Raw genomic sequence first — 21977 nt, 5'->3', positions numbered from 1 at the left:
CCTGCGACTCCACTTTCATAGAGCTGTGAACCTGCACTCCAAGGTCTTTTTGTTCAGCAACACTCCCTCGGACCTTACCATTAAGTGTACAAGTCCTTCTAAGATTTGCTTTCCCAAAATGCAGCACCTCACATTTACCTAAATTAGATTCCACTTGCCACTTCTCAGCCCATTGGCCCATCTGATCAAGATCCCATTGTAATCTGAGGTAACCTCCTTTGTTGTCCACTACACCTCCAATTTTGGTGTCATCAGCAAACTTACTTACTACACCACTTATGCTCACATCCAAAAGGTAGTGGGCCCATTATCTATTTTCAAAGTGGAATTTACAATATATTACATGTATTGACTGCCTGCAGATTGTGCAGTCTTTGAGCAAAGTAGAATGTATTTGCAAACATCATGCTACAAAGACAAACTCCCACCATGGATGATCTATCATGTGTGCATGAGATAGAGGAAAAAGTCTATGTCCGTGCTGTATATCTCTGTCTATTTGATAGCAGATGCTTTATTCCTGTTGGTGTAAATGTTGTTGTAATTCATAGCTGGGTACTAATAGATGTAAGGGTGACAGAATTCCTCAAGTAGGGCACTGTAAGATTCCTGAGAGACCCCTATTCCTGGTTTATTTCCTCATGAACAAACATTAAGCACGTGCGCCTATTTATGATTTTTGTTTCACTTTTCTTGTTTGATTCCCTGCTATGACTGCACCTTGTATCAGGATGGTTGACAGGCTGGGAGATTGTGGGTTGGGTCTTGATTGAATATTTTATCGTTCCAGAAGTTATAAAAGGCGGGGTCAAAGCTTTAACAGAAATCCAGCAGAGCTGAGAACAGACCGACATCTTAGTCTGTGGGAACAGGAGGATCAACACAGGACAGAGAAATCAGGGCCTCAAACCCGAGCTGACACCAGACCACCGTGTGATCAGTGCTTTGATTAGCAGCATCCTTTTACATCAGTCAATGCCAGTTGTCAGACAGGTGCAGCAAGGCAAGTGGTATATTGGCAAGCTGAACTGAGATTAGAAGTGGGGATGTCTTCCTGCAGTTAGGGGGTCATTGAATATATTCAAGGCTGAGTTCATCTGATTTTTGAACAATAAAGTGTGGATTTCTTTGTGCGCAGGAGGTGTTTTTTTTTTATTTTGAATGGTTTATGTGTTGGATGCAGGTACAGTATCCACGTTGAAGGTGGAAGGCAAGAAAATGGTTTTAAGACCACGACAGAACAGTTACGTTAGACAGCACAGTAACGGACCCTTCAGTCCAACTATTCCATGCTGCCTACGTTCTCAAACTAAACTGGTGCCACTTGCCAGTGTTTGGCCCATATCCCTCCGCACCGTGCCTCTTCATATACTTATCCAAATGTCTTTTAAACGTTGCATCTGAATGTGCATCCACCACTTCCTCTTTACATTCACTCCACACATGAAACACTCTGTTTAGAAACAAACTTTTCCTGATTCTGTCCGCTCCGTGAATTCATTCCCTTTCCTTTCGGTTGCTGCAAGTCGTAAATTGAAGCCCAGAATGCAAAACATGGAAAAGGAGTTGTGAAGAGAGTACCATACACTCAGATGGTTGACAGAATAAGGAGGTTACAGTCTGGAGCAAACTCAGTCTTCAGTCAGAGAGAGCAGCAGCAGCTTCCGAAGCTCATGTTCCAACGTCTGCATTCAGACAATAGGAAGGCTCTGATTGGCAAGAGGACCAGTCACCTTCCGGTCCTCCAGGGCTCCTGACTGGCCTCTTTCACTACCCTGTGTCCCAATGATGCAACTTTCAAAGAACTATGTACCTGATTTGGAGATGCCGGTGTTGGACTGGGGTGTGCGAAGTTAAATTTCACACCATACCAGGTGATACTCTAACAGGCTCATTTGTAAGCACTAGCATTTGGAGCACTGCTCTTTCATCAGGTGGTTGTGTCTTATGATTCTGTTCCACAAACACCCAATGAAGAAGCTCGTGCTTCCAAATAAGCCAGTTGGACGATAACCTGGTGTTGAGTTTTAACTTTATCCACCCCAGTCCAACACCGGCACCTCCACATCATGTCTAGTGAACCAAGCACACACTTCTCCGTGCTGCCAGGAAACTACAATGCTGATGACATTGCACCCCTGAAAATTTTACAATTTCTAACAATGCTGGCTACTCATTCACTGCTGCAACCGATACACAACATTGGAAACATAGTACAGGAGACTGTCAGAAATGAGCACAGCAGGTCAGGCAGCATCTGAGGAGCAGGAACATCAACGTTTCTGGCAAAAACCTGAGGAAGGACTTTTGCCCGAAATGTCAATTTCCCTGGTCCTCGCATGCTGCCTGACCTGCAGTGCTTTGCCAGCACCACTCTCATCTTGACTCTGATCTCCAGCATCAGCAGTTCTCATTTTCACATGTAAAATGAGCAGTTTTAAAACAAAAACCTGTTGCAGTTTAAAGCTCTCAGTGAGAGTCTGAGCTCAGTGTGAAGTTCAGGTAATCTTTATTGTGACCCAACTTTGTTACAGCTTCAGAATCTCCCAGCAGAAAGGTGTAGAAAAAGTAGCAATTTTTAAAAAATCGCTCAAGGTCAAAGTGCAACCCCTCACTTTCTTCATTATTGGTCACCACTGAGTTGTCCCTTTGTAACTGCATCCTTGGTACAGCCTTAACCTGGAGGAAGTATTGCCTCACTCAGCAATTTCAACCTGTATTCCAATCAAGTTGGATGAGCAGCGTAGAGTCCACCAGACTGTTGTGGGGCTGGAGTCACGTGTCGGCCAGACCGGGTAAAGGATGCAGCTGGGACGACTGCTCTAATAACTGCTCAAGTCTTCCCTAAAAAAGAACTGAGTGAATCAGATGGGGGTTTTCTTCCACCCCCACCCCACCGACAATGGTTTCACCATTAGATTCTGAACTCCAGATTTCTGACCAAATTCGAATTCCACCATCTGTCGCGGTGGGAATCGAACTCGGGAGCCACTGGAACTGGGTTGATAGTCCAGTTAATAAAGGCACTCAGCCGTCATTCTTTCAATCCCCTGCAATGCCACATGATCCCGCTGGTGGCTCCGCAGGTGGGAGGAGCAGTTGAAGGCCTCTCCCCTGCGTGGACTCACGGTGCCTCAGCAGGGCAGAGGCCTGGAAAAAGGCCTACCCCCACACTGTGTAGGGGAACGGCCTCTTCCCCCTTGTGGACCCACTGGTGGATCAGCAAGAAGGAAGCCTGGGTAAAGGCCTACCCGCACTCTGGGCAGCTGAAGGGCCTCTTCCCCTGTGTGGACCCGTTGGTGCCTCAACAGGTTGGAGGATTCACGGAATGTCTTTCTGCACTCGGGGCAGCTGAAGGGCCTCTCCCCTGTGTGGACCCACCGGTGCCTCAGCAGGGCAGAGGCCTGGGTAAAGCCCTTCCCGCACTCAGGGCAGCTGATTCCCTGCTGTGACTACACTGTGCCTGGATTGTTGACTGGCTGGGAGATTGTGGATTGAGGCTTGATTGACTGAATGTTTGTTTAACCCAGAAGGTGTAGAAGGGGGGGGTTCAAAGCTTCAACAGACATCCAGCAGAGCTGAGAACAGACAGACATCCACATGCCTTTTAAATGTTGTAATTGTGCCAGCCTCTACCACTTCCTCTGGCAGTTCGTTCCATACATGCACCACCCTCTGAAGTGGTTGCCCCTCCAATCTCTTAAATCATTCCACTCTCACTTCAAACATATGCCTTCTAGTTTTGGACTGCCATACCCTGGGGAAAAGACCTTAGGGTTTCCCCTCTATCCATGGCCCTTACAAAGGTCTATAAGTTTACCCCTCAGCCTCCGGTGCTCCATGGAAAATGCCCCTGGCCTATTCTTTTCTGACCCCTTTCAAAGTTTCATAACATCTTTCCTACAGCAGGGAGACCAGAACTAACTGCAGTATTCCAAAAGTGGCTTAACCAACATCCTGGACAGCCACAACATGACCTCCCAACTCATCTACTCAATGCTCTGACCAACAAAGGCTATCCTGTCTACCTGAGAACTATGGAACCTGCACTCCAAGGACTCTTTGTTCTGCAACATTCCCCTTAACTGTGTCAGTCCTGCCTGGATTGCTTGACCAAAATGCAACAACTCACATTTCTCCAAATTAAATTCCATTTACCACTCTTTGGCCCATCCGATCAATTCTAATTTATAGCGAACTCACTTTTCTCTCTCATTCCCGAGAAGCTGAAAATCTCCATCCCACACACACTCCCTCCATTCTCACTTTGCTGACCCTAATCTCTGCTGTACCTCATCCTGAAGGGTCTGGTTCATGCTGATTAACAGGCCCGCACTCGGGGGCGGGGGGGGGTGTCTAATTGAAACATACATAATCTTCAAAGCCTGGACAGTGTGGACATTGCGAAGATGTTTCCATTGGTAGGACAGACTCGGGCCAGAGGGTACAGCCTTAGAGTAAATGGAAGACCTTTTAGAACGGAGAAACTTCTTCAGCCAGAGAGCGGTGAATCTGTGGAATCTATTTCCACAGAAGGCTGTGCAGGCCAGGTCACTGAGGATATTTAAAACTGAGACAGATAGGTTCTTGAGTATCAAGGGGATCAAAGGTTACGGGGAGAATGGGGTAGGTGGGACTAGTTTAGTTTGTGAACACAGTCAACATGGTCTAGTTGGATTGAAGGGTCTGTTTGTGCTCTCTGGCTCTGTAACTGTTCTAAACTGGTCTTGAAACCATTTTCATGCCTTCCTCTTGTTCAAAAATCCAATTAAGATCATGGCTAATCTATTCACCATCTGAGATCCTCCTCCCTGCATTGTCCCAACTACCCTTAATTCCCCTGCCATTGCAAAAACCCATCCAATTGTGTCTTGAATATACTTAATGAAGCTGCCTCTACTGCTTCCTGGGGCAGAGAATTCCATAGATACACTACACTCCAGGAAAAGCAGTTCCTCCTCATCTCTGTCCTAAATTTACTCCTCCTAATCTTGAGCCTGGTTTCATTCACCAGCAGAAATGACTCAATAAGTAGAGTTTCATCCTCACAGTGCAATGAATTCCCACTTTGCACCAAAACCTCGGATTTACTCACTCACTCAGTTGCTGTCTCACAAATGCAAGATTTCATTGTACCTTCTACTCCCATTAAGGGCAAAACATCTTTGAAAAGTCCTCAGAAACACTTCTGCTCTCACCGAAGATGATTAGAGTCATACAGCACAGAAACAGACCCTTTGTCCATCCACATTAAGGGCAAAGCATCTTTGAAAGCTGCTCTGAAACTCCAGCCTTCACAATCACACTTCTGCTCTCACTGAAGATGATTAGAGTTATATAGAACCGAATCAGACCCTTTGTCCATCCACACATCATTCCTGATGAAGTGCTCGGGACCAAAATGTCGACTCTCCTGGTCCTCAGATGCTGCCTGACTTACCACCTTTTTCAGCACCACACTTTGACTCTAATCTCCAACATCTGCAGTTCTCACTTTCTCCACATCCCAAAGTATCACCATTTAAACAATACATCTCCTTCCTGCTTTTTTGTTTCATAGCAAAGACTATAACTTCACATTGAGATACTGCATTTGCCACGTGTTTGTAAATTGTGGTCTTCTCTACTTCGGGGAGACTGAGCATAAACTTGGGGAACGGATTGGCGAGCATCACAGCTGGGTCCGCAGAGGCTGACCAGACCTCCCAGTCACCATCGATTTTAATTCCCCTTCCCACTCCCTTTCTGACAAGAACATCATAGGCTTCCTCTATTGCCACAACGAACCAAACCGCAAATTAGGGAACAACACCCCATCTTCCGCCCGGGCAGACTACAGCCTGCAGGACCCAACATCGAGTACTCCAATTTCAAATAACCTCCCTTTCCATCACCCGACTCCCTTCTCAGCCCCATGCCCCTCACTACCACTCCTTCCTGCCACCAACCTGATTTCTTCCACCCAATGATTAATCTGACCGATTCTTCACCTATCCCCACTTTAGCCCCCGACCCCGGCACCCATCCCCAGTCCTGACGAAGGGTTACACCCGAAATATCGACTTCTACACCTTGTGATGCTGCCTGATTTGTTGTGCCCTTCCAGCCTCCTGTCTGTCTGTTTTGCCAATTGAGACACAGACCTCGATCACTTTTCCATACTCCGTCCCCTCCCTGGGTTCAATCCCTTTCCTTTCAGTTGCTGTAAGTCAGCAATTGAACTCCGGAAAGAAATAGAAATGGCAAAGGGGACGAGAAAAGAGAGTGCTGTACTCACAGATCTTAGACAGAGGAAAGAATTTGCAGTCTGGGTGAAGCTCAATGTTGATTCAGGAAGAGGAGCAGGAGTAGCAGCTTCAGAAATTCATGGTCCAACTTCCACATTCAGACAATGGGGTGGCTCTGATTGGCAGGAGGACCAGTTTTGTTTTGGTCCTCCACGGTTCCCTATTGGACCATCAAAGGAAGGTCGCGCGCCATTTTTTGCGGAAAGCGATGAGCATGCCCAGTGTTTAGCTGACACCGATGGGCATGTGCACTGCGTTACTGACACCGGGAAACATGCGCAGTATGCTCACTAGGGATGCTGGTGTTCCTGTCAGATTTTAAGAGTCCAAATGCCAATACGACAAAAAAGGGGTCGAGCTACAATTTGTTTTTCCCTGTGATTCGGCATTGTATTGTTTTTGCATTCTGTCTGGCTGCTCAACTTTTGTATGTCTTTTCCCCACGTTGCGCGAGTCCAGAACTGGAGGGCATGGGTTTAGGGTGAGAGGGGAAAGATTTCTGAGGGGCAACCTTTTTGCACAGAACACTGGTGGGGGTCAGCCAGAGGAAGTGGTGGAGGCCAGTACAATGATAATATTTAAAATGCATCTGGATGGGGATATGAATAGGACAGATTCAGAGGGATAAGGGGCCAAATGCTGGCAAATGGGTCACTAGATTAATTTAGGATATCTGGTCGGCATAGACCGAAGGGTATGTTTCTGTGCTCTGTGACGCTATTTCTAGATAGTTGGAACCAACTTCACAAGACTAGGACTAGGCCATTCACCCCTTACAGTCAAGATCAGAGTGGTGTTGGAAATCACAGCAGGTCAGGCAGCATCCAAGGAGCAGGAAAATCGATGTTTCAGGCAAAAGCCTCGAATGCTGCTTGACCGGCTGTGCTTTTCCAGCACCACTCTAATCTTGACTCTAATCTCCTGCATCTGCAGTGCTCATTTTCGCCCATTCACCCCTTCCAGCCTGTCCGAGCGGTGGCCTGACTGCGTTTATTTCAGTGAAAGAATCAGACAGATTTCAGCAGCTCTTTTAAAAAACTTGAACACGCTTTCTGGCTTTAACGATGTTTCTGAAGATATCATTTTAGGTTTAGGGTGTAGGTTTGATATCCAGACGTTTCATCACCTGGCTAGGTAACATCTTCAGTGGCGACGCCAAGTGAAGCAAAGCTGTTGTCTCCTGCTTTCTATTTATTTCTTTCTCCTGGATGGGGTTCCTGGGGTTTGTGGTGATGTCATTTCCTGTTCGTTTTCTGAGAGGCTGATAGATGGTATCTCAGTCTATGTGTTTGTTTATGGCGTTGAGGTTGGAGTGCCAGGCCTCTAGGAATTCTCTGGCAAGTCTTTGCTTAGCCTGACCCAGGATAGATGTGTTGTCCCAGTCGAAATGATGTTTTTTTTCATCCATGTGTAGGGCTACGAGGCCTGGCACTCCAAGCACAACACCATAAACAAACACATAGATCTACATGCCATCTATCAACCCCTCAGAAAACGAACAGGAAATGACATCACCACATACCCCAGGAACCCCATCCAGGTGAAAGATATAAATAGAAAGCAGGAGACACAGCTTCGCTTCACTTGGAGGTCGCCACTGATGATGTTACCTAGCCAGGTGATGAAACATCTGGATATCAAACCTACAGCCCAGCGAGCAAACCTACACCCTAAACCTCAACCTGAGCTACAAACCTTGCAAAAATCATTTTAGGTATTCTCAATTTTGAAGATCAGCCATTTATCACCCCTCCCAACTCCCAGGTAGAGTCATTACTATCCATTATCTCTCTCTCTCTCTCTCTCTCTCTCTCTCTCTCTCTCTCTGTTCTTTGAAGGGCTTGATACAGCGGTCAAAGATGGTTCGAGGCTTGAGAAAGGTCGGGTGTGGTGGGGGCTGGGGAGAATAGAGACCAAAAGGATGGGGGACAGAGAGAGAGAGAAAATGGCGGTCAGAGGGTGGGGGTAGAGAGAGAGAATGAGTGGGGTTGATAGAGAGATTGAGTGGGGAAGAGAGAGTGGGCGTGGCAGAGAGGTGGGGAAGGGCAGGGTGTTACTAGGCACACAGATACACAAGATGGCTACTGAGCCATCAGTTGGCCAACTTGACACACAAGATGGCCGCTGGATCACAATATGGAGAGAAACAGCAGAGCAGATACAGACACTGCCTGGGGCCACCAGAATGCCAGCACAATTGACTCACAACCCAGGTGATTAGTTTAAGGCGGGTGGGGGAGAGAATACACATGAGTAATGAACACTGCCCGCTGAAGTGTCTGGGTCCAGCCAACACCTCTTATAGAAGTGTCAGCGGAGCAGGTAAGGGCTGTTTGGCAGGGGCTGCTTGAAGGCTCGGTGACGTTTGTTTAACGGTTTAAATTTGAAAGTTTTTTTTTAAAAAGCGCGAAGCGGATCTGGAAGTTGGTGTAGCGTAAGCTTACCTGGGTAGGTTTCTTTCCCTATAAAAGCACGCAGGAGAGGAACCCGAGGCACTGCAGAGGTGCCTAACCTAATAATAAGAAACGTTGTGGTAAGTAGGTAAGTGCTGCATTTTGCTTGTTCTATTCTTGGACCTAGTTTGTTTTTAAAAGGTTACTTTTAGAGGGATGTCAGTGAAGGCAGTGCAATGTTCCTCTTGCAACATGTTTGAGGTGAGGGATGCCATGGTCATCCCTGCTGATTACTCTTGCAGGAAGTGCACCCATCTCCAGCTCCTCCAAGACCATGTTAGGGAACTGGAGCTGGAGTTGGATGAACTTAGGATCATTCGGGAGGCAGAGGGGGTCATAGATCGGAGCTTTAGGGAAGTAGTAACTCCAAAGATTGCAAACAGATGGATGACAGTGGGGGGGACTGGGAAGAAGCAGCCAGTGCAGGGACCCCTGCGGCCGTTACCCTCAAGAACAAGTATACCATTTTGGATACTTGTGGGGGGGACGACTTACCAGGGGTAAGCAATGGGGTTCAGGCCTCTGGCATGGAGCCTGTCCCCGTTGCTCAGAAGGAAAGGGTGGAGAAGAGCAGAGCAATAGTTCGGGGCACAGATAGGCGGTTCTGTGGGGGCGAGAGAGACTCACGTTTGGTATGTTGCCTCCCAGGTGCAAGGGTACGTGACGTCTCTGATCGTGTTTTCCGGATCCTTAAGGGGGAGGGGGAGCAGCCTGAAGTCGTGGTCCACATTGGCACAAACGACATAGGTAGGAAGAGGGTTGAGGATGTTAGGCAGGCTTTCAGGGAGCTAGGTTGGAAGCTCAGAGTTAGAACAAACAGAGTTGTTGTCTCTGGTTTGTTACCCGTGCCACGTGATAGAGAGTCGAGGAATAAGGAGAGAGAACAGTTAAATGTGTGGCTACAGGGATGGTGCAGGAGGGAGGGTATCTGGATAACTGGGGTTCTTTCTGGGGAAGGTGGGACCTCTATAAACAGGATGGTCTACACCTGAACCTGAGGGGCACCAGTATCCTTGGGGGAAAGTTTGCTAGTGCTCTTCAGGGGGGTTTAAACTAATTCTACAGGGGCATGGGAACCGAGACTGTAGCTTTAGGGTGCAGGACCTGGAGTGTAGGGAGGTTAGGAACATGGCATCAATCTCAAAGGAGGGTGCCTGTAAACAGGAAAGTGGCTTGAAGTGTGTCTCCTTCAATGCAAGAAGTATATGAAATAAAGTAGGTGAACTTGCAGCATGGATTGGTATCTGGGATTTTGATGTTGTGGCTATTAGGGAGACATGGGTAGAACAGGGACAGGATTGGCTGTTGCAGGTTCCAGGGTTTAAATGTTTTAGTAGGGTCAGAGGTGGGGGTAAAAGAGGGGGAGGTGTGGCATTGCTTGTCAAAGATAGTATTACAGCGGTGGAAAGGACGATGGATGAAGACTCGCCATCTGAGGTAGTTTGGGCTGAGGTTAGGAATAGGAAAGGTGAGGTCACCCTGTTAGGAGTTTTCTACAGGCCTCCTAATAGTCCTAGAGACGTAGAAGAAAGGATTGATTCAGGAGAAGAGTGAAAGTAATAGGGTGATTGTTATGGGGGACTTTAACTTTCCAGATATTGACTGGGAAAGCTATAGCTCGAGTTCGTTAGATGGGTCGGTGTTTGTCCAATGTGTGCAGGAGGGTTTCCTGACACAATATGTAGACAGGCCAACAAGAGGTGAGGCCATACTGGATTTGGTTCTGGGTAACGAACCAGGCCAGGTGTTAGAATTGGAGGTAGGTGAGCACTTTGGGGACAGTGACCACAATTCGGTGACTTTTACTCTAGTGATGGAGAGGGATAAGTATGCACTGCAGGGCAAGAGTTATAGCTGAGGGCAGAGAAATTATGATATGGTGAGGCACGACTTAGGATGCGTGGCTTGGAAAAGTAGGCTTCAAGGGAAGGGCGCAATTGATATGTGGAGCTTGTTCAAGGAGCAACTATTGAGTGTTCTTGATAAGTATGTACCTGTCAGGCAGAGAGGAAAGGGTCGTGTGAGGGAACCGTGGTTTAATAAGGAATTGGAATCCCTTGTTAAAGGGAAGAGGGCGGCCTATGTAAATATGAGGTGTGAAGGTTCAATTGGGGCGATTGATAGTTATAAGGTAGCCAGGAAGGATCTGAAGAGAGAGCTAAAAGCAGCAAGGAGGGGACATGAAAAGTTCTTAGTTGGTAGGATTAGGGAAAACCAAAGGCTTTCTATAGGTATGTCAGGAATAAAAGAATGACTAGAGTAGGAATAGGTCCAGTCAAGGATAGTAGTAGGAAGTTGCGTGTGGAGGCTGAAGAGATTGGGGAAGACACTGAATGAATACTTTTCGTCAGTATTCACTCAGGAACAGGACATTATTGCCGATGTGAATACTGCGTCACAATTTATTAGAATGGATGGCTTTGAGGTATGTAGGAAAGAGGTGTTGGAAATCCTGGAAAGGGTGAAAATAGATAAGTCCCCTGGGCCTGATGGCATTTATCCTAGGATTCTCTGGGAAGCAAGGGAGGAGATTGCAGAGCCATTGGCCTTGATTTTTATGTCCTCAGTGTCTACAGGAATAGTGCCAGAAGACTGGAGGATAGCAAATGTGGTTCCCTTGTTCAAGAAGGGGAGTAGGGATAACCCTAGTAACTATAGGCCGGCGAGTCTCACTTCTGTTGTGGGCAAAAGTCTTAGAGAGAATTGTAAGGGATAGGATTTATGAACATCTGGATAGGAATAATGTGATCAAGGATAGTCAGCATGGTTTTGTGAAGGGTAGGTCATGCCTCACAAACCTTATTGAATTCTTTGAGAAGGTGAATAAGGAGGTGGACGAGGCTAAAGCGGTAGATGTGGTGTATATGGATTTTAGTAAGGCGTTTGATAAGGTTCCCCATGCTAGGCTACTGCAAAAAATACGGAGGTATGGCATTGAGGGTGAGTTGGAGGTTTGGATTAGGAATTGGTTGGCTGGAAGAAGACAGAGGGTAGTAGTTGATGGAAAAGGTTCATCTTGGAGTGCAGTTACTAGCGGCGTTCCGCAAGGATCTGTTTTGGGACCATTGCTGTTTGTCATTTTTATAAATGACCTGGAGGAGGGGCTAGAAGGTTGGGTGAGCAAGTTTGCGGATGATACGAAAGTCGGTGGAGTTGTTGACAGTGAGGAAGGATGTGGCAGGTTACAGCGGGATATCGATAAGCTGCAGAGCTGGGAAGAAAAGTGGCAAATGGAGTTCAATGTAGGTAAGTGTGAAGTGATTCACTTTGGTAAGAGTAACAAGAAGATGGGGTACTGGGCTAATGGTTGGATACTTGGTAGTGTGGATGAGCAGAGGGATCTTGGTGTCCATGTACACAGATCTCTGAAAGTTGCCATCCAGGTAAATAGTGCTGTGAAGAAGGCATATGGCGTACTGGCTTTTATTGGTAGAGGAATTGAGTTCCGGAGTCCTGAGGTCATGTTGCAGATGTATAAGACTCTGGTGCGGCCGCATCTGGAGTATTGTGTGCAGTTTTGGTCGCCATACTATAGGAAGGATGTGGAGGCACTGGAACGGGTGCAAAGGAGGTTTACCAGGATGTTGCCTGGTATGGTAGGAAGTTCGTATGAGGAAAGGCCGAGGCACTTGGGGCTGTTTTCATTGGAGAAAAGAAGGTTTAGGAGTGACTTGATAGAGGTGTACAAGATGATTAGGGGGTTAGATAGGGTTGACCATGAGAACCTTTTTCCACGTATGGAGTCAGCTATTACGAGGGGGCATAGCTTTAAATTAAGGGGTGGTAGGTATAGGAGAGATGTTAGGGGTAGACTCTTTACTCAGCGAGTCGTGAGTTCATGGAATGCCCTGCCAGTAGCAGTGGTGGACTCTCCCTCTTTATGGGCATTTAAACGGGCATTGGATAGGCGTATGGAGGATAGTGGGCTAGTGTAGGTTAGGTGGGCTTGGATCGGCGCAACATCGTGGGCCAAAGGGCCTGTACTGCACTGTATTTTTCTATGTTCAATGTCTTTGGGATGGATCCAAAACTTACTTCGTTAATGATTGAAAATACTTTGACCTCTGGAACTGCCTGCCAGAGAGTGTGTTGGGGTCAGATTCAATTATGGATCATTAAACTGAAAAGGAAAGCAAGGTACTGTAGTGGATGTCAGAATATGAGTTTCCTGATTGGGACTGTTCACTTGCTCCTGTTACCATTTCAGGTTGCTAACTTTTTGTTAGCATCCTGCACATGTTGGGAATTTTTCTCCTTTCTAGTATCTCAGTGACAAATCTAGTTTATGAATTGTTCCTATGATATCTCATGAGCGGGTTTATGATATTCACAGTGTTGTGGGTCACAGTGTGTCCAAGTGAGGAAAAACAAACTGTTCATCTTAAATATTTGATTTTAAACAATGGAAATAAAATTAATGTTTGGTAAACACAACTTGCTGTGTAGTAAGATCATCAGAAATAGGAATGGGAGTAAGTAATTGACCGTTGAGATGCTCTGTCTTTCATTTATCTAAATTCTCTTTCCTGCACTTGTTTTTTCATGACTTCATCTGCTGAAGTGACTACACTCCAAAAGCTTGTGATTTCAACATAAGAGCATAAGAACTAGGAGCAAGAGTCAGCCTTCCGGCCCTTCGAGTCTGCTCCACCACTCAATAAGATCATGACTAATCTTTTTGTGGACTATGCTGCACTTACCTGCGTTTTCACCACATCCTTAATTCTTTTATTTTTCAAAAACGGATCTCCTGCTTCTAGTGATTGCTGAAGTAATGTCAAATCCTTCCCTGGGCAAGGAATTCCATAGATTAACAACCCTCTGGGTGAAGAAGTTTCTTCTCAATTCAGTTTTAAACCTGCTTCCTCTAATCTTGAGGCCATGTGCTCTTATCCTAGTCTCACCTACCAATGCAACATCATACTTCTATTTCTTTCATAATTTAATATATTTCTGTAAGATCCCCTCCAAACAAACCTGCTGGACTATAACCTGGTGTCATGTGACTTATGACTAAAAAATTTGTTATTACGCATCCTCATAGCAGTGGGATTTCAGGGCTCGAAGATAGGGACACTACCACTGCGCCTGAAAAAAAACCTCTGCAGCAAATAGGCCCTCTTCGATTGAATGAATGGGGAGAGGTTTCTTCTCAACATGGGATACAAATATGATACCCTCAGAGCCCTTTACACTAAATTGAGCCCTCTTCAGTTGAATGAATGGATGTGGAGGTGCCACAGTTGAATTGGTTGATAACGTTAAAAATCACATCTTCCCCCTGAATATGTGACATTACCGCAATAGCCCCACAGCCCGTTGCAGTAAATTGGGTCATCTGCTGTTGAACGGGAATGAAAAGGGTGGATACACTGACGTGATTGTGAAATTCCCAACCAATCCCAAAGCTTGTGGTCGGTACCGACTAATCGGAGAGAGATATTGCAGAGGGTGGGACCAACACGACGCACAAAGCCAGCCGCCATTGGTCAGGTGGAGTAAGGTGCGCTTTGATTGGAGGGGCCGCGAATGACGCGCGTCACTGAAGGAGGAGACGGAATGAAGAAGAAAAACAAAGATGGCGGCGCGAGGCTGCGGTTTTGTCATCGACTCAGCGGGCGGTTTCTGACGGAGGGAGGGGGGCAGACAGGCATCGTTTACCTCAGAAAATACCTTTAAAATACATTTCAAATTAAAGCCAGAACTTTTCAAACAAAAGTTGTGAAGAAAAGGAGACAGTCCCCGGTGGGGTTTATTGTTTATTTTTGTATAATTCCCGGGGCCCGGGAAGGGGGAGGTGACAGTTATCGGGTGAACGAGAAAACAAATTAAAAATGTCGGCGGTGGAGGAGAGAGAGCCGGCGCCCGCGGCTTCTTCGGCGGCGGCCGGAGCCCAGGAGCTCAACAACCCCCCGGAGCTGGAGGAAGGTCCGAGCTCCAAGAAGCGGGGGGTCCGGCTGGAGGCTGGATTTGCTCAAGGCTTGTATCTATTAACTTATTTAAATGGTACCTACTGTATGGGGCTATGGTTTACATTAAAACCGGAGGATCATATCAGAGTGTTTGTTTATATTTAGCAGCGGTAGTTGGTAAAATACACTCCCTGGAGGAGCACCTTCTATGATGTTGCATTTCTTGCCTTCTGCCCTTCCCCCATTTGTTATCTCTCATCTTGATTTTACTTTTTTTTTGGTCAAATTTAATTTCATATTAATGAGACTTGGTGTTCACTGTGTGTTATTAATTTGTTTGTTGAATTACTGTCAGAAAAAAATTAATGGTGTCATGTCATTTCTGATGTCAGAGTTTGACATTGAATGTGCAGATGTGAATACCAATAAGTTGTGAAAATAAATCAAGAACTTGTGGTTCTAAAAAAAAAAGCAGTTCACTGATATTAATGGCATTGTCTCATTTGAGGATGATGATTTGAGTCTGACCAACAAACCGTTTCATGTAGTCACCCAATTTAATTAAAATTTTCTTTAACTTAATTAAAGAAAATAACCCTGGCAGACTAAAATTTGTACAATTTGTTTATAAGATTTATTTATATGTCCCTTGCTCTCGATGTGGTCTCTGCCACATTGGGGAGACTGGACGCCAACTTGCAGAACATTTCAGGGAACAGCTCTGGGACGCCAAAACGAAACGACCCCACCGCCTTGTGGCTGAACGCTTTAACTCCCCCTCCCAATCCGTCAAGGACACGCAAGTACTCTGGTGCCTTCCCCTCCAAGCTCTAGCTACCTGACGCTTGGAGGAAGAACATCTTGTCTTCTGCCTTGGGACCCACCAACTACATAGGATCAATGTAGATTTCACCAGTTTCCTTATTTCCCCTCCCCTCCCCCCACACCACACACCTTGTCCCAGATCCAGAGATGAAAAATGTGGTGCTGGAAAAATGCCTCGAGGAATTCCCTGGCTGTTCTCTGGCATAGCACTCATCCACAGATTCTATCAACAAACACATTGACCTGGACCCAATATACCGGCCACTGCAGCAGACAGTTGGAACTGACAACCGGAAGCGGCAGAGACAAACCACTATAAATGCTGGAGGAAACATCACAGAAGCGCTTCACAAGAGGCTCCCAAGCACTGAGGATATCACCTGGACAGGAGATGAAACGTCTGCAACAAAAATTCCCAGCTCGGCGAACAGAACCACAACAATGAGCACCCGAGCTACAAATCTTCTCTCAAACTTTGAATTGAGCATAGGAGTTGGGACATCCTGTTGCAACTGTCACACGAGCCACACAACACAAGGCGTGGTCCTTCTCTGACTTACCATCCCTTGGAATATCGGGGGGAAGACACCCCTTTAATTGTAACATTCAGGAAATATGCCTTATTTCAACAAAAATGTGCTGTGCTCACAGATGTTTGGACAGAGAAAGGGAGTTGCAGTCTGGAGTGAAGCTCAACCTTCATTCAGAAAGAGAGGAGCAGCAGTAGCTTCAGAAGCTCACCGTCCAACTTGCGCATTCAGACAATAGGGGGGCTCTTCTGGGCAAAATCTGGGAATGAAGCAATGTCTCCCCCTTTCCATTCCTTATCCTGGGAGGGAGAGAGAAAGGGGGAAGCACTGTTCACTTGCAACAACGGGAGGCAGTATGAATACAAGCAGGGAGCAGACTCTGCAAAAGTCAGTTTCAGTCGGCTTCTTCTGAAATATTGTGTGCAATCCTGGTCTCCCTCCTATAGGCAGGATGTTGTGAAACTTGAAAGGATTCAGAGAAGAGTCACAAGGCTGTTGCCAGGGTAGGAGGGTTTGAACCACAAGGAGAGGCTGAATAAGATGGGGCTGTTTTCCCTCGAGCATCGCAGGCTGAATGTGTGTTTTTTAAAGAGGTTTATAAAAACTTGAGTGTGGATGGGGTGAATAATCAAGGTCTTTTCCCTGGGATAGGGGGAGTGCGGAGCTAGAGGGCATAGGTTTCGGGCGAGAGGGGGAAAATTTAAAAGGGACCTTGCAGTCAACCTTTTTTTTGCAGAGGGTGAAGCGTGTATGGAATGAGCTGCGGAGGAAGTGGTGGAGGCATCTGGATGGTTATATGCAAAGGAAGGGTTTAGAGGGATATGGACCAAGTGATGGCAAATGGAACTAGACTAATTTTGGATATCCGGTCGGCATGGACAAGTTAGATTGAAGGATCTGTTTCTGTGCTTTATGTCTCTGACTGTATGACTGGTGAAAAGTGTTGGCATTCGTCGAAACATTTATGCAACAGAAAATTATAAGAAGGTAAAGATAAACCTCACGTCATCGATCAATGAATCCTGGTGTAGTATGGATGTATTTCCAGTAATAGAGTCAGTATGGCATGGAAGGAGTCCAAAACGACGGCTTCTTTTACAAAAAGTCACACTTAAAACTTAAATCTGAGTCTTCTGGAATTGTAAGACAACCGTGCGTTAATATAAGACAGATAAGTCTGGGGTATATGTTACATATTTGATGGAATGTTTATGGCTCTAAAAGCCTGATTTGCAGTTGTTTCTGGGCTCATAATATTGCACTGCAGCATATTGTATATCTTCAGTAAGAACGTCAATACCGCATGATAGATGTCCATTCAGCAACTTGAGTGAACTCTTCCTGGAGTATGCAATCCACCACATTACCCTGCTGTATACATTTACGTATAGATCAGCACAAAGATCTTGGGTATTAAGAGAGGAAACAATGATCCACAGAAACTAGAAATGTGTGTTCTGATTTTCTATTGTGGACTGACAGCGATGACCTTTGCAATCTCTTTCCACAGGAATATTACAAGAGAAGAATTTGGAGGCAGAAATCTCAGACCAAACATCACATCGAAGTCTGACAATCGCTTGATTCACCAGGACTTGGATATTGATGGCCTTGTAAACAAAGGGGAGAAGGTCTGTCTGCTTTGTTAGGTTTTAAATGTCAGTGTGACTGGAAACTCACAGAGTCTTACATACCCACACACCAGAGTAGTGACTGGAACATGTTTTACAGAGTTCTCCAATTATCAGAGGGTTCACCAGTAACACCACACCTATGCTGTAAGTGTGAGCGAGTTTCAACTGATTGTTGAACCTGGAGAAATACGAGGACACCTGCACCATGGAGAAATCATGAAAATGCAGGGAGTGTCGGAACGGTTTCCCTTCCCCGCCTGCCCGATATTCATCAGCATTTATATACCGGGCAGCGGCCATTCACCTGCATTCAGCACAGGAAAGGCTTCACTCAGTCGCATCACCTCCTGGTCCACATTGGGGAGAAACTGCTCATCTGCCCTGTATGCTGAAGCAGATGAAGGTCATTTTTTTTTTTATCCTGGATGGAGCATACTGCAGGTATACCTGAAATAGATACATTTGTCTCTATCCCATTGAGTCTCCAGCACAGGGCCAGTCTGGGCTGCTCAATTGGTGTCTCAGTGTTTATTATTCTGCACCTGAGCCTACATCCACCCCTCTTCATTGCCCCCCCATCTCCCCTCCATCAGCATAAAGATATCCCCCACTTTTCGAAAGTTCACTTTACACTACTTCACTTTAACAAAAGACCTACATTAATACCTGTTCTCACAAACCGAAAGAAATCCGAAGAGGATTGTCGCTTTTACAAAGAAAGGCATAATATAAATTAATTCATGGTAATTGCTTCTTCGCTTTAGGCCATTTCGGCTTATGAAAGGAACACTCGACTTTCAAATAGTGGGGGAAAGCTGTATCAATACAATACAGCACAGTCACAGGCCCTTCTCACTTGCTTTAGGCACACACACCCCCTCAAGCCTGTGCTACTTCTTAATTCTTACTTAGAATTAAGTAATTTATTGCCCATGTGTGGCTTCTGTTCCTCTATTCACCTCCCCTTCATGCGTCTATCAAGATACACCTTAAACGTTGTTAAGGTGCCTGCTTCCATTACCTCCACTGGCAGTGCGTTCCAGAAACCCACCACCCCTCTGTGTAAATTCCCCACCCCCACCACTTTCCCCCCCCAAACAGTCCTTGAACCTCTTTTAGTTGAACTTTCTACTTTGGAGGGAAAAAAACGCCTCTGACTATCATAGAATCCCTCCAGCGTGGAAACAGACCATTTAGCCCAACAAGTCAACACTGGCCCTCTAAAGATTAACACATAGAGACTCGTTTTCTTACCCCCATTATCTACATTTACTCCTGACTAATGCACCGAACTTACACATCCCTGAACATTGGGGCAATTTACACACAGACAATCCAACTTATCCTGCCTCTCCCTGGACGATATGGGTAATTTAGCATCGCTAATCCACCCTAACCTATACAAGTTTGGATTGTAGGAGGAAGCCCGAGCACCCGGAGGAAGCCCACACAGACACGGGAGGTGGGGTGCAGGGACAATGTGCCAACTCCACACAGATAGTTGCCTGAGACTAAAATCGAACGCAGGTCTCTGGCACTGTGAGGCGTCAGTGCGAACCACTGAGCTACCCTGCCACCCCTGTCCAGCCAATCTGTGTATTTCAGCATTTTGTCGAGGTCTCCTCTCAGCCTCTGTTTTTCCAAAGAAAATAATCCAGGTTTATGCCTCCTCTGCTCATAACGAGAGCCCTCCAGACTAGGCAATGTCCTGGTGAACCTTGCCTGTACCCTCTACCAGAGCACCCACATCCTTCCAGTAGCACCGTGATCAGAACTACACACTATATTCTGAATGTGGCCATAATAAACAGCTGTAACGTAACTCTTACACTCAAGGAAGTGTGCTGTGTGCTTTCTTGACCACCGTGCCCACCTGCATTACCACTTCCATGGATCTATATGCCCAGATCTCTCTGTATGCCAGTGCTCCTATGTGTTCTGCCATTTATCATACAATTCTTGTATTTCCTTCATCTCTATCGAGCTTCACCTTAACTGTCTTTCTCTCTTCATCTCTTTTTCCCCCCTTCTCATCCCTCCACACATCAGCATATCATAAGACCATAGGAGCAGAAATTAGGCCATTCAGCCTGCTTCGCCATTCAATTATGGCTGATAAGTTTCTCAACCCCATTCTCTCCCTTAACCCTTGATCCTCACGAACCTATCTATCTCCGTCTTAAATATATTCAGTAACCTGGCCTCCGCAGCCTTCTGTGGCAGTGAATTCCACAGACTCACCACACTCTGGCTGAAGGAGCCTCTCTTCCCTCTGTTCTAAAGGGTCTTCCCTTGACGCGAAGGCTGAGCCCTCAGGTTCTAGTCTGTCCTACCAATGGAAACACCTTCCCAACATCCACACCGTTCATTATTTTGTAGGTTTCAATTAGATCCCCTCTCATCCTTCTGAACTCCATGAAGTATAAACCTAGAGTCCTCTAATGTTCTTCATATGTTAAATTTTTCATTCCTGGACCATTCTTGTGAACCTCCTCTGAACATGTTCTAGGGCCAGTACATCCTTCCTGAGATATGGGGCCCACATCTACATACAGTACTCTAATTGTGGGCTGACCGGAGCCTTACAGAGCCTCAGAAGTACATCCCTGCATTTATATTCAAGTCTGATCAAAATAAATGCCATCATTGCATTTGCCTCCCCAACTACTGACTCAACCTGTAAGTTTACCTTGAGAGAATCCTGGAGTAGAACTCCATAGTCCCTTTTCACATCAGATTTCTGAATTTTCTCCCCATAATCCTTCTGTTCCAGAGTAGCAGCAGAGATTTCCAGACACCTCGATTGTTTTCAGGGATACCAAGGGATCTTTGGAATTGCCAGTATCTCAGGAGGAGGCAGAGGGGAATGTGGTGTGGTTCTGTAAACTGCAGAACTTTGCAACTCCCTGAATCAGCAGGAACTCTTTCTGGACCAAGAAACAAAAGGGCCACTGAGAAACTGCTACATCAGGAGGCAGAAATTAGGCCATTCAGCCCATTGAATGGTGGAGCAGACTCAATCATTCTTAAGTATCAAGGGTTACAGGGAGAATTGGGTTGAGAAACGTATCAGCCACGATTGAATAGTGGAGCAGACTCAATAGGCTGAATGGCCTAATTTCTGGTAGTTAACCATCCCTGGGAAGAAGGACGCAAAACAACAAGATGTTTCCTGGGACAGATGAGCGAAGTGTTTAATAAGCTCATGATAAAAGGACAATTAAGTTTGTCTGTGGAAGGAAGGCCCTGACGTAAAGGGTTTTTTTGCAGGAAACGCTGTATCAAACAAACCACTAAACCTCGAGGATAAGAAGGTAAGCTACAGACCGGAGATCTCCAGAAGTATGGGGAGGTGGTGTTAGAATCTAAAGAAGCATCACATCACAGATTTGAAAGTGAGGAATCTCCACCAGAATTCAACCAGAATGATGTAGCAGCAGTACTTGGAAGAAGAATGCTGCACTGAATCCCTGGACACTTCCAGAGACAGATACTGTTGGGGGAAACTCAGTTAAATTCTGCCATCAATTGGGTGATAGCCAAGTTGTGAGTGAGGTTGAACTTGGTTACATAGAAGAATACAGCGCAGTACAGGCCCTTTGACCCTCGATGTTGTGCCGATCCAAGCCCACCTAACCTACACTAACCCACTATCCTCCATATGCCTATCCAATGCCTGCTTAAATGCCCATAAAGAGGGAGCGTCCACCATTGCTACTGGCAGGGCATTCCATGAACTCACTACTCGCTGAGTAAAGAATCTACCCCTAACATCTGTCCTATACCGACCACCCCTTAATTTAAAGCTATGCCCCCTTGTAATAGCTGACTCCATACGTGGAAAAAGGTTCTCATGGTCAACCCTATCTAAACCTCTTATCATCTTGTACACCTCTATCAAGTCACCCCTAAACCTTCTTTTCTCCAATGAAAACTTGAGGAGTTTTATTTTTGGTTGCTCCATACAATAAAGTGTTAATCATTGTTTCAGCAGTTAATTGTGTGCAGTTTCTGAGTTAAGAGCCAAATTAAGACGATTCACCCACAACCACAGTGAGAGGCTGGGATTCATGTTGACTCCATTGCATTCAGCACTACATTACGTCAATACTTTTATAAAGCAAAGGCTGACAGCCATACCTATCTCAAAGAGAAACACCCAGAGGAGCGTGTCGCCCAATAATCTGTAAAATTAGCATGAAAAGTGGTGTAACCTGCTCTAGTGATAAGAATAAATCCCCAACACTTTAAAATCAACAATCAGCAATTTATTTATCCAACTCTCACGGTGAACAAATGAACAAAAGTATTAACATACTGGATACAGGCCAGGAGC

The 21977-nt window shown here is 45.9% G+C and overlaps 1 long non-coding RNA gene and 1 pseudogene across 3 annotated transcripts in view; one reads left to right on the top strand and one right to left on the bottom strand.

Moving 5' to 3' along the window:
• LOC148144422 (uncharacterized) overlaps positions 1–21658 on the top strand; it is a 32648-nt gene extending 10990 nt beyond the window's left edge. Inside the window, exon 3 of one of the 2 annotated variants that reach the window (XR_015751502.1) lies at positions 17518–21658. This is a non-coding gene — a long non-coding RNA (uncharacterized LOC148144422). Of the gene's footprint in view, positions 1–790; positions 1122–17517 lie in introns of those variants that run through there. The other variant, XR_015751503.1, reaches the window with a different exon arrangement.
• The window catches only part of LOC148144411 (uncharacterized), a 269470-nt pseudogene that overhangs the window by 65655 nt on the left and 181838 nt on the right, over positions 1–21977 (bottom strand). The window lies entirely within an intron of this gene.

The sequence above is a fragment of the Chiloscyllium plagiosum genome, unplaced genomic scaffold (genome assembly GCF_037043375.1).
Source record: "Chiloscyllium plagiosum isolate Xiang-an unplaced genomic scaffold, Cpla_swu_hap1 HiC_scaffold_27, whole genome shotgun sequence".
In the NCBI taxonomy this organism is placed as follows: Eukaryota; Metazoa; Chordata; class Chondrichthyes; order Orectolobiformes; family Hemiscylliidae; genus Chiloscyllium; species Chiloscyllium plagiosum.
Note: the sequence above shows the minus strand (reverse complement) of the source record. Positions and strands in the feature narration are given on the sequence as shown.